The sequence below is a fragment of the Peromyscus leucopus genome, chromosome 3 (assembly GCF_004664715.2).
Source record: "Peromyscus leucopus breed LL Stock chromosome 3, UCI_PerLeu_2.1, whole genome shotgun sequence".
NCBI classification, from domain to species: domain Eukaryota; kingdom Metazoa; phylum Chordata; class Mammalia; order Rodentia; family Cricetidae; genus Peromyscus; species Peromyscus leucopus.
In genome coordinates, this window is record NC_051065.1 from 74,347,065 (window position 1) to 74,364,259 (window position 17,195).

Consider the following 17,195-nt stretch of genomic DNA (forward strand, 5'->3'; position numbering starts at 1 on the left):
AACTCCAGGACCTACCTAGATGTCATTCCTGTTTAAATTTTTTGGAAAATGGAAATATCCTCATATTTATTGAGCAATAGATTTTCCTGTATTACAGCTATTGTCACACTCTAGATTTGGATTCTGACTATGCATTTGGGAGTTCAATAGACTGTGCTTATGTGGTTAGTTTTTATCAACATGACACAAAATAGAGTCCCTAGGATGAGGGAACCTCAATTGAGGGATTGCCCCCATCAGATTGGCCTGTGGGAATATCAAAGGGGGCTTTTTCTTGATTAATGATTGATGTAGAAGGGTCTAGCCCACTTTGGGCAGTGCCAACCCATGGCAAGTAAGTCCTGGGTGCTACAAGAAAACAATGTGAGCAAGCCAAAGGGAGAGAGCCAGTAGGATGCATTACTCCATGGTTTCTGCTTCAGTTCCTGCCTCCAGGTTCTTATCTTGAGTTCCTGTCTGATGTCCCTCAATGATGGACTATGGTACAGAAGTGTAAGCCAATAAACTCTTTCTTCCCAAGCTACTTTTGGTCAGTCTTTATCATATCAATAGAAAGCAAATGAGAACAGATTTGGGTCAGGTATGCTTGGCCACAACTCACAGAGTGACTGGGGATAAACTGTTTAGCATATGGGACCCTCAGTTTCTTCATCTATAAAATTATGCAGCAGTAACTTTCACCAATCAAATAAGATAATGACATAAGCTTCTGGTGTGCGTCTTGGCACAAGTGATCAATAAATGACAGTAGTAACTGTCATCTCATGGCTGTATTTTCCATTGAAATGGGAACAGGTTATTCTGAAGCTCTTTTGATCTCATTCTGTGAAAAAGAAGAATCACTCATCACTTTAATTTGTCTTTGTAAAGAATTTCATCTGATGAAGGTGATAGGGAAGTGAATTTTTCTCCCAGCCCAGGATCTGTCTTGAGCACTAACCACTGCTCAGCCCTTATCACCATCCCAATGACCTCAGCAGAAGGGTTTTCCCAGGTGGCAGTGGGACCAGTAGCACAGCTCCCCAGCTCAATCATGATATTATGTAACTGTGTCCTGTGAGGCAAGGGTGTGGACATAAAAGAACAATGTCAAGACACAGGTGAGAACCCCTCCAGGAGAAGAAGCACACAGCTAGAAACAAGGGTTTTGAAATGTCATGGGGCTAGCTAGAGTGGATTTAAAGACCTGGCCAATTCATGCTGTTAATCCCATTCCAGGCTACAAAGAATTAGGACTTTCTGTGCACACTATGGTTTGGGGACTACTGAACCAAAATTCTCAATGTGTGGCATTACTGCCAGGCTTGCTGTTTCAAACCTTTCCCTGGACTCCTAGGAACTGGAGAGAATCTGATTTTAGATCTTACCCCTTCCTGCCACATCCTGTCTGACTCCTGTTCCTTTTCAGGACAAACATTAGAAAATGGAATTCCCAGGCTGCTTCATGCAGACTTCCAATTGGGCAGTGTCCTCACACTCTAAGCAACTATATTACTATTTTGGATTTACTTCTTTATCTCTTCCTTTAGACAGTTAACGCCTCAACTTACTTAAGTGCATCTCACACACACTGAAGTGCTATGGACAGTAGGAGCCCTTGGGATGGCCTCTTAGTTAGGTCACTTTTTCAGAACTGGAGCAGTGTGTGTGTTTATACTTAATTCTGTTGGAACTTTCCAGTTGATGTTTCTGTGTATTGAATCTCTCAGACCTGAATACCAAGTCCCACTGTCCTTGTTTCCAGTGATGGTTTGCAATGCAAATCACTGGATTGGTAACAGGCAGTACCATAACCATGGTAACCAAATGAAGACAAGTTGCTTGCCTTCCTCAGGAAAGTGTTGTCCAGCACTGCATTCAGACCAGGTGCCACAGCCAACGTGTCAAAGGGCATTGAAGGAACAGGCAGTTTCATAGAAATAAAAAGACAACAGACCCATTGTATCATTTCCCACACTCTTCCTCACAGCCCAGGATTTGTGACTAATAACTCCAGTCATTTGTATTTTCTGCTGTTTTTCTTTCTTGTAGAGAGGAAGGGATAGGGAATGAATCATAGTGGGTTTTCATCTTGAACTTGACAATGACTTTTGGCAAGCAGATCATTCTGGGCTTTCATAATGATCTGCTTTTAAATAGGAGCAGATAGAAACCGGGGTCACTTTGGTCACCAGGATTTTTCCATCTTAGTGATGGTGAAGACAGAAAACAGAAAGTACCAAGACCTCCCCATTCTCAGAGCAACTACAGCAAGCTCCACTCCTGCTTCTCTGCTGAGCCTCTTTTATCTGCTGAAGTAAGTCTCACAGTCCATGTTATCCCAGCCCGTGGGGAGATGGTGGAGCTCTCCTCTCATTTCCTTTCTGCTGGAATGAGAGGGAAGCTGGAGTTTGTTCTGAGAGTCCTTACCTGCAGCTGTGGAACAGGGTGGCTCCCAGGAAGAAAGCTCTTAGCAGTAGGTAATGTGGTCCATTTGTCATGGATCCTGGCCTGCATGCCTTCATGCCCTACTGCCTGGGTGGCCACTACTAACATGGAAAGGTCTAATGCTCTAGGCTCTAGGCTCAAACTCATCAGGTTGTATTAAGGACTCAATACTGTTTCCAGAAGTGTATTCAGGAGTGATTAAGAAATGACGCTGTCTTCCTTTGATAACTCTTCTTTGCTTTTTGGGGTCTTTGTGTCTTTTTTTCCCACTGATTATTTTCATTTTTAACTAATCAATGAATTCATTAAACATGAAGAGTGAATTTAATGTACTAGAGCCATGTGGGATGTGTGTGTGTGTGTGTGTGTGTGTGTGTGTGTTCTATACATGCATGGGCATGTGCACACAGCATGCTATGGAAGTGAAAATCTTGACAGAGGAGAGACTGTTCCTTCAAGACAGGTTTACCAGATAAAATGAAGGAGTCTTAGCTACATTTGACTCTTAGATTTACAACTTTTATTTGATTGTTTGACTTGTTGAAGTCTGTCCCAAATAATTCATTGGCCACACTAGTGCTATAAACTGTGTGCTTTGGATTTTGATTATTTGTTTTCCACCGGAACTTCAAATGTAACTGACGACATTTAGTTGCTGAACCAGGCAACTTGATTAAAAAAAGATAGGAACTGAAGAAGGCTGTGAGGGAATAAACAAACATAAACATCTCATTATGAAATTTTTACTGCAAAATCTCCCATTTATCATTGCCTTAGTACCACATGCAGGGAAAGATTTCATATTGGAATTCTGACATTATGATGGGAAGCAAACCTCGAAGCGATCAGAAGAGTTCAGAGTTCAATGATTCTCGCCTCACTCAGTTGACATGCATACTTCCCTTTTAACAGTTTCCAAATGATCGTGATGTTAAGCACGTACGTCTGCTAGAGTGCTCTACTCCCTGCACTCATCTCCTGGCTGCCCAGTGTGGCTAGTCACCCCTTAGAACAACCTCCTCTAGGACTCTAAAGAGCCCAAGGGAGTGGGGCACAGATATGTTTTGTGTATCCAAAAAAACTTAGGAAACGCTGCCCAAAATATCAGAACAAGGTTTAAGCACAATGGGAATTCTACTGAGTTCACTAGTCAGTAGGTTGTCCCAGGTGTATTGTGAAACTAACCCAAACAAGTTGATAAATATTTAAAAATAATAAAATAATACATAGAAAATTAGCATCTAGTTTGCCAATATAGAATACTTCCTATATGTCTCCCATAGACATCCCAACATTTCTGGGACTTGATCATGGGAGACATTCAGGAGGTATGTCTGGAGGTTACAGGAAGTTCACCCAACTGTTGAAGCTGGAGAGAGGGAGAAATAAACCCAGGAATAATGAGAAATATAGAGAGAGATGGAGAGGGGAGAGATGGGGGGAAGGGAGGGAAAAGGGGGAGGAGGGGAAGGGAAAGGGAGAGGGAAAAATGGGGAAAGAGAGGGGGAGAGGGAAGGACTGAGGGAAGGAGGTGGAGGGAGGGAGGGAGAGAGAGAGAGAGAGAGAGAGAGAGAGAGAGAGAGAGAGAGAGAGAGAGAGAGACTGAGAGAGACTGTGGACTACGTTTGTGGGTATTATCCATTAGGCTTTCCAATGGAAGTTAGGAATTGGCTTCTTTAAGGAAAACATACATGAAAAGGGGAACTTCAGTATATTTCTTATAATTATTGTAGTCTCTGATAATCTTCCCATTTGCTCTGCCCATGAGGAGTTGTACTGTTTGCCTCCTCTACTAAGGATTTGCTGTTACTTCTGGTTTCAGCTCCACTGGCTTTGGATGGTTGGGGCAGAGGTTGTGAATCCTCCTTCAGCCAAACTTGGACTTGAGATGTTTATGTGGCCTGTCATATTTTCATTTCCAGTCTGGAACATCCTTTATTCATTAGCAGAGATATTTCTCGGGCCTCTTTACCTGGATATGGCTGGCGTCTGCCTCTTACTCAACACGTGCCTTGAAAAGTTTGAGACATTTTCTCTTATTTGTCCTGCCCCATCAAGAGTCTTCCAACAGATTCTGCATGTCTGAGCCCAGGGAGACTGCAAGACTCTCTTGAGCCTTCCACAGTCATAGCCTCTGTCTTAGTTACTGTTACTACAGTTATGATAAAACACCATGACCAAAGCAACTTCCGAAGGAAAAAGTTTATCTGGCTTACACTTCCACATCACCCTGTTCATCACTGAAGAAAGTCAGGACAGGAACTCAGAAAGGACAGGAACCTGGAGGGAGAAGCTGTTGCAGAGGTCATGGAGGAGAGCTGCTTACTGGCTTGCTCTTTATGACTTGCTCAGCCTGCTTTCTTCTAGAACCCAGGACCACCAGTCTAGGCACAGCTCCCTCCCAAAATGGACTGTACCCTCCCATATCAATCACTAATTAAGAAAATGTCCTACAGGCTTGTCTACAGCCCAACCTTTTGGAGGTATTTTCTTAATTGAGGTTTTTCTCCTCTCGGATGACTTTAGCATATGTCAAGGTAAAACAAAACTCTCCAGCACAGCCTCCTACTTAGGGCAATGTGGGGAGTCTTTCCTTGGGGCTTTGAATTATAGCAGAAACTACAGCAGATCCAAACTTCTGGGGTTCTGGGAGAATTGATCTTTTAACTTGCATAGAAAACATCCACAAAGCAGAAACAGTGGCAGCCCCTGATGTTTGTGTCCATATCCATCCTGCCGGCCTCTACTCTGGTTGATTATCTTTGTATTTTATGCATCTTCTTTGCTGTTGCCTTCCTTGTCACACATAGCATCCTGCTATTCATAAACATTCATATCTTGGTATAGCCATCTTTTGCTCTAAACGGTTTTTCATTTTTATCTTGATTAAACAGAACTTTTCTACCCTAAGTTATAGAAATACTTTCTTGTGTTTCTCATAGTTTTGCTCATCTGTCTGTCACCTCTTACCTTATGATTTCACCTCTAATTTATTTTGGCCAGCTGTATGGAGTAGGGATTTAAATAGTTATTGTTTCCCAAATGAATATCTTCCTGTTCCAAGATAATTTACTAAATAGTTTGTTTTAAACATTAACCTGACACTTCTTCATAATTTTAGATTAATTCTGGACTGGTACATGATAGCTTACTGATAATATGCCATGGGGGGAGGTATTGATGTTCATTCTCTTGATAGGGAATGCTACTCAGGGAGAAGGCAAGTAAAGGGCTGGGTTGACTGCCTTTCTTGATCATTAACTCAAAATCACGGCCGCCTTTCCCTTCCCTTTTCCATGTACTCCCAGTAACTGCTCAGAGCGCCTTTATCTCTACTCTGTTGGGATTAGACTTCTTTTTCTCAAACTCGAGTACAATTGTCCTTGAGTTTCCTTCTGAGTCCATTTTAGCTTTTACTTTTTATGAGTGTGTGTGTATGTATATGAAGTTTTTAGCATGAATTGCAGTCCCAATTTCTACTTTAATCACCTCTTCTGTCTTGTTTTACTTTTTCAGAAGATATATACTAGGTACAAATGTCTATAATTTATCTCTCTGTAAAACGAACACAGTCACATGTTATACAATGACATGTTGGCCTAATGGTGAGAATATATGCCAGTGACCCATAAAATGACACAGTACTGATGTCATGGCTGTCATAGTTTGCATGTGTATGCTCTATGCTGCTCATACCTAGGCAAAAGCCACCTAATAAAGCTTTCTAAGATTCTCTCTGTTGCTATGCAACACATAATTATATCTTACAAGGTGAGATGCTTATCTGTCAAGTTAATACCTTTTACCTGGAGTTCAATTTTGTTTTAAATTAATATTGATATAGCTGTATTTTAAAAGTATTTCTCCAAGGGTACATCTTTCTTCATTTTAGCCTGCCTCTCTTGTTCTTTTTTTTCATAAATCTTTCTCCTCTAAGTACCACCAGCTGTACTTTAAGAACATTCCATTAGAGTTTGTCTACCATTTCCTATGTAAATGTAACATATTTGTAGTGTTTTCACAGATATATAAGGCCTACATGACCCCAGCTTGCATTTCCTGTCTCTTTAACTGTTCTTTCTGACTCCACTGTACATTGATTGTTGTTTTTAACTGTTGACATTTCATCATTTTAGTTTTTGTCTTCAAGTGGCTGAAATAAGCAAATATAATCTTCATTTTTCCAATAGCTAGCCTTAAATTTTTCTAACTTTCATTTTATTTAGTCTTTATGTCTTTCACATCATGTCTCCACATCATTTCTTCCAATCTCACCCCCCCCAATAAAACAAAATAAAATTTAAGAGAAGAAGTTGAGGGTAGGGGAGTGAATGGGGAGAAGAAAGAGAGAATCTCCTCATGGAAGCTGCAATGTGATACAGTGAGTCACACAGTAAACCCCTTTATCGACACATTTTTGCATGCAGACATTCATCCCAAAGAATCATTTGTCTGGTTTGAGGCCACTGGTCTTTGCTGCACCATCAACACTGGGCTCTCACTCAGACTTTTCCTGGATGTCCCATTGCTGCTCTGTGTCATAGAGATCCTGCAGCCCTGGGTTCACAGGACCAACCTCCACCCCACCCCTGTGCCCCAGAAGATCACAGATGGGGTGGATGTTGAGGTGGACGAACACATAACCCTAGTTCTAGGCCTGGGTAGTTGCAGGGTTGGGTCAGCCCACCAGCTCTCCGGTGTCTTCACCACCATGGTGAACTCTCCAGCATTGCCCTGGCTAATTCACCCTTTGCACTGATGAGCAAGGGGCAGGGCCCTTTCTCCCAATTTCATGTCCTCTGATTAGGTTGGGGTCTCCAGAGTGCTCAGCTGATGAGGGGCAGGAACAGTTCTCCTGCTCTTATGACCTCAGAGCCAGCTCTCCCACTTGCCTCAGGTGTTGATGGGCAGCCCCGGGTGGGGCATGGGCATATCTTTCCCCAGCCCATGTGGCCATGAGACAGATGAGTAATGAGGACAGCTCTTTCATGCTCACCCACACTGGTGCCAAAAGGGTTGGTTGGCTCTATTGTGCTACTCAGTCTAGGTGCATGGCCTGCTCTCCCATATGTTGCAGCTGATAGAGAGCAAGAACAGCTCTCCTGCTCTTCTGACCTCAGGGCTAGCTCTCCTACCTGCCTCAGGTGTTGATGGACAGGGGTTGGGGCATCTCTCTCTTCCACCCATACTGCCATATGGCAGTTAAGGGTTGGATTAGGTCTCCCACACTTGTGTTCTCAGGGTTGGCTTACCTGTGCCCTTGTCAACAGGGTCAGCTCTGCTGTGTTACCCAGATGAGGTGCAGGACCAGCTTTCCCTAGTACAGGGAAAGCACCTGGTACAGGGGTCAGCTCCTTTGCCAGCTGGAGGCTATAGGGGCAAGAAGGGAAGACATCTTTCCCCACCAACGCATTGCAGATGAGGGAGGTGGTACCAGCTATGCCCCTCTCACACCCTCAGGGCTGGCTCACCCACACCGCCGTCTACAGGGTCAACTCTACTGTGCTGCCCATGCGAGGCAGATGGCCTGTTCCCCTGAGTGCTGCAGCTGGTGAGGGGTTGGGTGAGGTCCCCCACCTGCTGCTGTTGTCAAGGGGTGAGGGGAGAACATCTTTCTCTTGCCCACACTACCACATGGCAGAGGAGAGGGGCATGACCTACTCTCCCATTCTCACACCATCAGAGTCAGCTCTATTGTGCTGCCCAGGTGAGGTATAGGGCCCTCTCTCCTGAGTGCTTCAGCTGGAGGGGGGCAGGGCCAACTCTGTCAGGCTCTCTCCTCTCTGCCTTCATCTGAGTCATGGACCAAGTGATGGCCCTTGGCAGCAGCCCAGAGCCAGATACTTGCCCTGGGTGGCAGCAGGGACATCTACATCGCCCCCTCACTGCCGTCACCTCTTCAAATCTGTCTCTCTCTCATACACATGACTCTTATTCCAGACAAAACCTTGTCTAACAGCTGTATCTTCCATGCATGTCACATAGACCCAAACAGTGCTGTCAGTACTCTTTGGCTTCTCTTTCCAAGGGGCCTACAAAACCCTTAGTTAGTTTCCTATCTATAACAATTTCTGTTATTTTGCCATTCATAGTCAACAACAGTAAGGGAAAGCTGCTTTGGATTTCCTGTTAGAGATTAAAGATTAAAACATGGGTCATCGGGAATATTGGGAATGGGGACATGAGTTATTGGGTGGCAGAAGCTTCTAATGGCCATTTATGAAAATACTGGGCAATGCAAAAGGATTTCAATTAGAAGAACAGGTGTAACTAGAACTTATTTTGACAGTCCTCTTTCCTTTGCTTTTAATGAGTTTCTCTGTAGCTGAGCTGGTAAAACACAGTCATAAATCAGGGTAAGAAGGAAGCCTACACTTAAGATTGCTTCTATAAAATGAGAGATGGGGACTTTGAGGTCAGAATTTAAAAGTTGGAAAGCACCTTAAGGTTATTCAAATCTCCTGTCTTCCTGCAGGCATCTCCTCAACAACATACCAGCAACCTATTTCTACATGTGGGCATTTTCTCTAGGGCACGCTTTGGTATCTGAATATAATCATTAAAGGAAAACATGGTGATGCCTTTACAGTCTCTTATATGATCATTTACCAGGAGTAAGATCTCCTCCCATCTCTTGGTTCCTTGAGATTCAGTGGTTATGGTCAAGATGAGAAAGGAAAGATGTTGGTAGATTGATGGTGGAGGAATTAAGAATACCTCTTCAAATAATACAGGTAGAAAAGGGATTTAGACACAAGTGCACGCTTAATTCTTTATCTTTTTTAATTACCAGCCATTTTTTTAGGGTTTTGCTGTTGTTTTGTTTTGTTTTTGTTGCTTTTCTGTGTGTCCCTTATCATTGGTGTCATCATAATCATCAACTATGGGATTGAAATATGATACAATTCTCCTTGAATAGATACTGTATATGGAATATTTTATTGTATGTAATATTTAATATACATGCCTTATTTTTAAAAGCAGATTTAGCTACACAACTAAGAATAGAAGAAGGTAGAATTCACATACATCCCTATCCCTCTATTTATAGCTTTCCTCATTGTCAACATCCCTCAAAAGGACAACATATTGTGGCAATTAAGAAACCACATTTAGAAAGCATCATCACCCAAGGTCCACACTTTGCATTATTACTCACGTTCCTGTGTCCATTCTATGGGCATAAGTACATGCATAACATCACTTAATAAAACATTATTGCTTTACCCAGAGACATTTCACTAAACTAGAATATCCTCTGTGCTTTCTTTATTCACTGTTCTTCTGCCCTAACCCTTAATGCTTATTGCTATTTTTCTGAATACATAGTTTTCCTCCTTCTAGAAAGCCATACATTTACTTTCAGGCAGTATGTGGCTTTGCAGACTTGTTTTTGTTTAATCATATGCATTTATGGCTACCTGATATCTTCATGGCTTGGTAGTTTGTATCTATTATTGGGATAAACCATAGCCTATTTCTCAATTCACCTGTAATATTAATTTAAGATGTGTGATACAAAGATGTGTTGCACTCTTTTATGTTGCATTTGCTTGACTCTGTGAAGCTGTGTTACTTTGCCTGTCTAAAAATACCTGATTGGTCTAATAAAGAGCTTAATGGCCAATGTCAAGGCAGGAGAAGAGATAGGCAGGGCTGGCAGACAGAGAGAATAAATAGGAGAAATTTGGGAAGAAAAAAAGATCGAGGGGCAAAAGGAGGAGAGGAGGACATCAGGGGCCAGCCACCCAGCTACACAGCCAGACAAAAGAGCCCAAAGAGTAAAAAACAAAACAACGCAAAAAACCTACAACCTCTTGAGGGAAGAACATCCTGTTTTTTCCCAAGTTTTGTCAGTTATGAATAAAGGTACCATAAACACCCATGTGAAAGTTTTTATATGGGTATAAGCTTCCAACTCTACTTGGTAAACAAAATGAGTGTGATTGCTGGGTCATGTGTAAGAAATGGCCAAACTGTCTTCCAAAGTGGTTACAGTAGTTATTACTCCTGCCTGCAGTGAATAAATATTCGTGATACTCTACAGCTATGTCCATACAAGGTCAAATGAGTGTTCAGAAGTGTTTGGGCCACTCTAATAGGTGTGTGTGTGTGTGTGTGTGTGTGTGTGTGTGTGTGTGTGTGTGTGGTGATATTTTATTTTATTTGTATGTTAATAAATAAAGTTGCCTGGGGGATCAGAGCTAATAGCAAGCCATAGCAGAGCTGGGTGTTCGTGGCATATGCCTTTAATCCCAGCACTTGGTAGGCAGTCTGTGTGGTCAAGGGTACAGCCAGCATTGTACAGACACACACCTTTAATCTCAATACCAACCATAGAAGATCTGGAGGTCTGTACAAACAGGCAGTGACGAGGCAGTCATGTGATTGGGTTTGCAACCAATGAGAAGGCAGAACAGAAAGTCTATATAAAGATACACAGGAAGTAGGTCTCTCTTGGCTGAAGAGGCTAGCTGCAGCGGATGGGTAAGGCTCTTAGCTCTGATCTCTTGGAGTTCTTCTTTGCATTGGTTCTCTGTTTCTTATTTAATAAGACGGTTGGTTACATCTACATGTATGTGTACCTGGTCTGTATTTCCTTGACAAGGTATGGTATGGAGCATCTTTTCCAATGTGTATTTATCATCTGTGTCTCTTCCCTGATATCCTAAAGAGGTATCACTTAAGGTCTTTTGGTCACTTTTTTAGTCTACTCATTTAGTTATAAGGGTTCAACAGGTGTTGCTCATTGATGATGGTCTTTTATGAGATAATGTCTTTTTCATGTATTTTCTCCTGGTCTGTCTTGTTTTCTTTCTCTTAACAATGTCTTTTACACAGAAAGCTTATATATTTTCAACAATACCTAGCTTATAACTTCTTTCTCTCCTAAACTATGCTGTTAGTGTCATTTAGACATTTTTCTCTATTTTTTTATTTTGCATGTGACATTTAGGCTTATGATTCATATTGACTTCATTTTTCTCTGCATGGTGAAAGCTGTGACCAGATTCATTGTTTTGCATGCAGAGTCTTATTATTCTAGTGTCCTTTGTTGAAAAGGCAACCATTGCCTGTTCTAGTGTCCCTTCCTCCTTCAAGATCAATAGTAAATGTTTCTGATTCTGTTTTGTTCTAACCACCTATTTTACTTATAGTACAATATTGGAAAAGGATGTAGGAAGAGGAATATTTACCTTGTTTCTGGTCTTAGTGAGGCAGCTAGAAATTTCTCACCAAGTACAATGCTACTTGCATACCTTTTGTAGAGATTATATGTTAGGTTGGAAATTCCTAGTTGACCATCATATTTTAAAAACAACAGGAAAGATACATGGGAAGGAAGTGTGATAGAGGCAAACAGAAGGGTCACTTAAGCATAATTATCACCAGATAAGATGGCATCTGATTTAACACTAAAGAGCATATATTAATCACAAAGCTACCATTGTTGGTTGTTTTTACTCTTCGCTCTTTTGGGGGGCCTGCCACCCAGCTCACAAATATATCACACACGAGGCTTATTCTTCTTATAAATGCTGAGCCTTAGTTTAACCCATCTACCTTTTGTCTCTGGGCTTTTATCTTTCTCTATTTTTGTATACCTTCCTTTACTTCTTACTCCATGGCTTGCTGTGTAGCTGGGTGGCTGGCCCTTGAGTCCTCCTCTCCCCCTTTTCTTGCTCCTCTCCTTCTTGCCCCTCCTTTTTATTCTTTCTGCCTGCCAGCTCCTCCTATCCTTTCTCCTGCCTTGCTATTGGCCCTTCAGCTCTTTATTAGACCAATCAGGTATTTTAACAGGCAAAGTAACACAGCTTCACAGAGTTAAACAAATGCAACATAAAAGAATGTAACACATCTTTGCACCATTATTCTACAATATAAACAAATGTAATACATCTTAAAATAATATTCTACAACAAGCCACTTTTTAACAGTCTATGTATTCTATTGTTGATAAAATATTTTAATGCCTGTTTCTGGAAAGTTTTTCTATTTGTCTCTCAACCTTTAGGGGCCAGAATCAAAATGTCTCCTTTCTAAGAATACTAACGTATTCACAAATGAAAGGATTCTGCTCATAGCATTTGAAGAATGGTTTTGTGCTTCTGTTAGGATGCACATCCTCCTACATCTCTGTAGTTAATTGGTATAATTTCTCACAATCAACTCTAAGCTTCTTAAATTTTTTCTTGTACACAGTAGACACTCAAATATTTAATTGAATTAAATTGGTAAATGTCATTATTGAATTCATTTACTTATAATGGCTTACTTTTACAATGTACTTTGTGAATAACTTCTGATATGTGATGCAGTGTTTGACATAATAGGCATTATAAAGATGAATAAGTCACAATTTCCACTTACTAAGAACACAGAATCCAAGGTCAGATGAAATCACTGTTTCATTCATTAAACAGCCATCACTAATCATCTACAATCACTTGCATCCTGGACTACATGGATCCAGAAGGAATTTCATGGGTTTTGCCCTCAGTTAATTCATTTGTGTGATGGGAGAGGCATTCATGAGGTGAACTATTCCACTTGAGGATGGTGAGTGCTGTAATAGGGTTTTGCATAAGTTGTTGTGAGACATTGGAGGAGAGAAGTACTCAAAAACAAGCTCTATTTTAGTACAACAAGACAGTGTCCAGAAAAGCAAAGGGTGATAGCATGACTTGTAGCCACCACGATTAGAGAGGAGAACACACTGATGAACCTTAGTTCTCCTCTTTCAGAGTCTGATGCACTTGAAGGGACTTAAATTGCAGAGATGGTGGAATAGGAGATGAGCTACATGAGCATCACTGATGTTCCCTCATCTTTTCTTTCCTTCTTGGTAGAAAAAGACAAAGGCAATGTGGAGAAGACAACAGAGCAATCAAGAGAAAAGTAAAGGCAGCCATTGAGGAAGGGGAAAAAAAGCTTGAAAGTTGGGAAGTGACTAAAACAGTGCTGGCAGTGGGGAGTCAGCGGGTCTGATGTCATCAGTCTTGAAGCTGTGCAGGTCTCCAGGAAGCAGTGTATGTGGTCTTTCAACTAATAATCTTGTGCTTATTTTCACCATGAAAAGATGCTAAATCCAAGTTTAGGGAGTCTGACATTAGGTTCCGGCTGGGGCACAAATGCCTTGTCTTTAAATCCAGCTTGCTCCTAAATGGCAAGAGTAAGCAACCTTCACATATTTCATGGTGGGAGGAAGCCACCCACAGAATAAGTCATCACAGACTGCCTGTTCCTCTTAGCAGAGTGTTGATGGAACACACTCTTCCCCAGGATCTGCCTCTACTTTCCTGAATCATTTGGAACTCTTTACCAGTGTTTGTGGGACTTTGAGACTTGGATAAGAAGTAAGAGCAGAAGGGGATTCCTGGCTTGACTTTTTTGCTTGAGATTTTGAATCTTCCAAACTTACGAGTACTAGGAACAATGGCTTATTCTTCCTGTTCATGTAATTTTGTTGAATATAATTTTAAAATATTTTCAGTGTGAGCACCATTAGCCGCGTATTAAATAGTCTGTGTGGAAAATGGAAATAGAATAATGAAGTTACAGAATTATCTCATCTCATTCAATTCCTTCCTATTATGTAAAAAGAAGTTACATTCCAAGAAACTTGAAACTACATGTCTAGTGTCATACAGCCAAGTGACAGCTATTTGTTGATTAATTAAACTGGAAACGACATGCTTTTCATTTCCCTGGTGGATGGATTAAAATCTTTCATTTGCTTATTAGCTGTTGAGAGGTTAATAGGAGAAGTAAAAAGAAACTATTCAAATAGTTTTAGACTATATTTTAGATAGTCCTTACTATGATAGGAATATTGTTTATATGCATCTACATGTATATATATATATATACACACATATATATACATATATATATAATCACATTATTTTTTCTAATTCATATCTGTTATGCATTACTTCTTGATGCTGTGAACCATTCCTGACAAAGGTGTAGGAGGGACATCTTTTCTAGCTTTCCCTATGTCAATCAGCTATGTTTTGCTATTGCTCAGTTGTTTCTGGCATTCATTTACATAGCTGCTCCTTCTGCAAGTACACATTTAGTATCTTACCTATGCCAATATGATAAAATAACCAAGATATCTGTCTTGGGGAAACTCTCAAGATGGTCAAGGTGGTTAAGAAACAGGGAGGATAAATTGAGGGATAAACACAGACTTATCAAGCAAAGCCAATATTTTAATAGCAATTTACAGTGAGCTATGGATAACAGTGAAATAAATACAGACACATTCATATAGGAAAAGGTTGTAGACAGAAGAGAGAAGTGGACACTGAATACTGAGGAATAGACACTCAAAATTTAGAATCAAGGAAGATGAAAACAAACTTGAAAAAGAATGCTTTACACTAAGTAGGAAGAAATTCTGAAAATTCGGTTACTAAAAACCCAATTAAAAACTTGTTCCTATTAAGAGGAAGTGATAAGTACAGCTTCCAGAGATTCTAAAATGGTAAGTACAGAAAATGAAGTATTAACAGTATACTCAGTTACATATGGAATGTTACATATGGATGGTGTGTGGACAGGGTCCTCTTACAAGACCTAAGAGACTGCAAATTCTGTTTATGTCAGGTTGTCAGCACTGGAAATGGATGTTTTGAGGTATGTGGTAAGGCTGTTTTAGGATTAAAGTTGAAAGAAGGAAGTAATACAAGAATTGAGGAAGGCTTGTAGGTTATTGACTGAGCAGGTATGCTAAGGGGATGCAATTTGTTGAGACGCAGAATGCTAAAGAAGAGTAAGATGAAATCAGGGAAACAATGAAGAATTCAGTGTGACACATACTGTTTTTCTCCAAATATCCATGTGGACATGTCAAGTAAATGGGAACACCATGATCTGAAGTTCAGAGGATGGACAAGATTTGGAAATTTGGGTTTGGGGATCATCAACACTGTTCTATAAAACCAAAGAGAAATTGAATTTAGATTTGGCAGGGTAGATGGAGGATTATTTTAAGATGGATCATATTATAGTATGTTTAAAATCGAATAGAATGATCCAACAAGAAGGAAAAAGAAGGTGTCCAAGGAAATTCCGAATGAAATAGAAGCAACAGCAAAAGCTTGACTTGGAATTTGGGAGGCCATTTTCTAATGATGAATAAAGTATGAACATGGGAATTGAGTAGAGAGAAAGACTACTGAAAGTGAAAACACAATGGACTGATGAGTCCAGTGTTCAAGGGTCATCTATATTGATAATGAAATCTTCCAGAAAGATGACAAGAAGGCCATTCTAGTATTGGTAGTGAGAGTGAATTCAGTAAATATTTAGGACTCCATAGTCTGATGACATATGCAGAGAAAGCAAGACCACAAAGCAGCAAGATGAGCACAAAATAAATTTATACCACCCCCAAATATATAGTTCAGATTATATGGTAGGAAGGACAGGCAGTCCTGGTTTAGGAGGCTGACAAAGGAAAACACATCTGGGTTTCAGTTAGATAAGGGAGACAGAAGGATATTCAGTGATGAGGTTGGCATGCCAGGGACAGTAGGTAGTAGTACGTGAGTCCTTGAGATTAGGAAAGTCCAAGAAGGGTAGAAGATTGGGTGAGGTAAGGGATACCACTCACATGAGTAAGACTTGGGGGCACAATGAGATAATGCACATTCTCTGGTTCTTTTAAAGTTTCAGCTTCTCAAGAGTTGGAGTCTTGGTTTGGGAAGTGAAGTGAGTAATCTTGAGAGTTTTAACAATAATCTTTTGAGAGCATGAGCCTAGAAGTTTCTTTTATAGACTTCGGTGAGCAAGGCCACAGTTGGACAGAGGCAGGTCCTACCAGACACTGATTAGTCTCAAGTAACTTTTTCCTAAGAGCTGCTGCTGCGGGAGTCAGTGTCTGAGGAGAGTAGAGGAGAGAAGGGAAGTGTGGGTGATAGTGGAGATCTTATGAAGGGCTAGAGAACAGCTATGATAATGAGTATGAGAAGGGACTCGAGGTGGTTTAAGAGATCCCCATGGACCCAGACTGTGTCAGGGTTGTTCTTCCTTTATGAAGTTACTTTATTGCCCACGGGGCCTGTTAAGAAAAGGTAATCAAGGCTAGAAACTGTGACTTGTACCCATGAGATCAAGTATACATTTGAAGAAATTTCAAGACTCTGCTAAAAAGCCTCTAGCATGCCCCAGGGACTCTTCATTCCCACAATTGTAGAAATACTGTATCCTCCCACTTCCAAATATTTTTGTTATTCAGATTGAGTGATTTCAAGTCAACATAGGTCATCCACAAACTAAGAGTGTCAAATATGTTTTCTACCGAAAGTACTCTTTTATTTATTGGTATAGTGTTTAGTCTTAAAGTAAACTTTATACAACTTAGAACGTCTGAGAAGAGAGCCTCACTTTATCAGATTTGTCTGTGAACATGTTGTGAGGATGATTCTCTTTATTTTTTATGATATAGAGGGATCATCTCATCCTGGTTAGCAATTTCCCTATAGGACAGAAAGAAGCTGGATATAAGCAAGCATCGTCTTCACATTTGTTTCTCCCTGATCTTGACAGTGGATCAAGTTTTTACATCAACTGCTCCTCAATGATGCTCTAGATCCTAGAACTGTAAGGTGAAATAAAGCCCTTTCTTCCCCTAAGGTGCATTTTTGTCAGGATATATTATCACAGCAATGGAAATTGTCTTATTTAGGGGTTCTATTTCTGTGATAAAACAATATAACCAAAAGAAGCTTGAGGAGGTAAGGGTTTAATTTCACATC

The 17,195-nt window shown here is 40.7% G+C and overlaps 1 protein-coding gene across 2 annotated transcripts in view; it reads left to right on the top strand.

The window, feature by feature from the left end:
* Nucleotides 1-1,872: 1,872 nt before the first annotated feature.
* Nucleotides 1,873-17,195, top strand: part of Itprid1 (ITPR interacting domain containing 1) — a 121,145-nt gene continuing 105,822 nt past the window's right edge. For both annotated transcript variants that reach the window (XM_028864096.2, XM_028864097.2), the window contains exon 1: nucleotides 1,873-2,296. The gene's annotated coding sequence lies outside the window, so the exon portion shown is untranslated. The remainder of the gene's footprint in view (nucleotides 2,297-17,195) is intronic.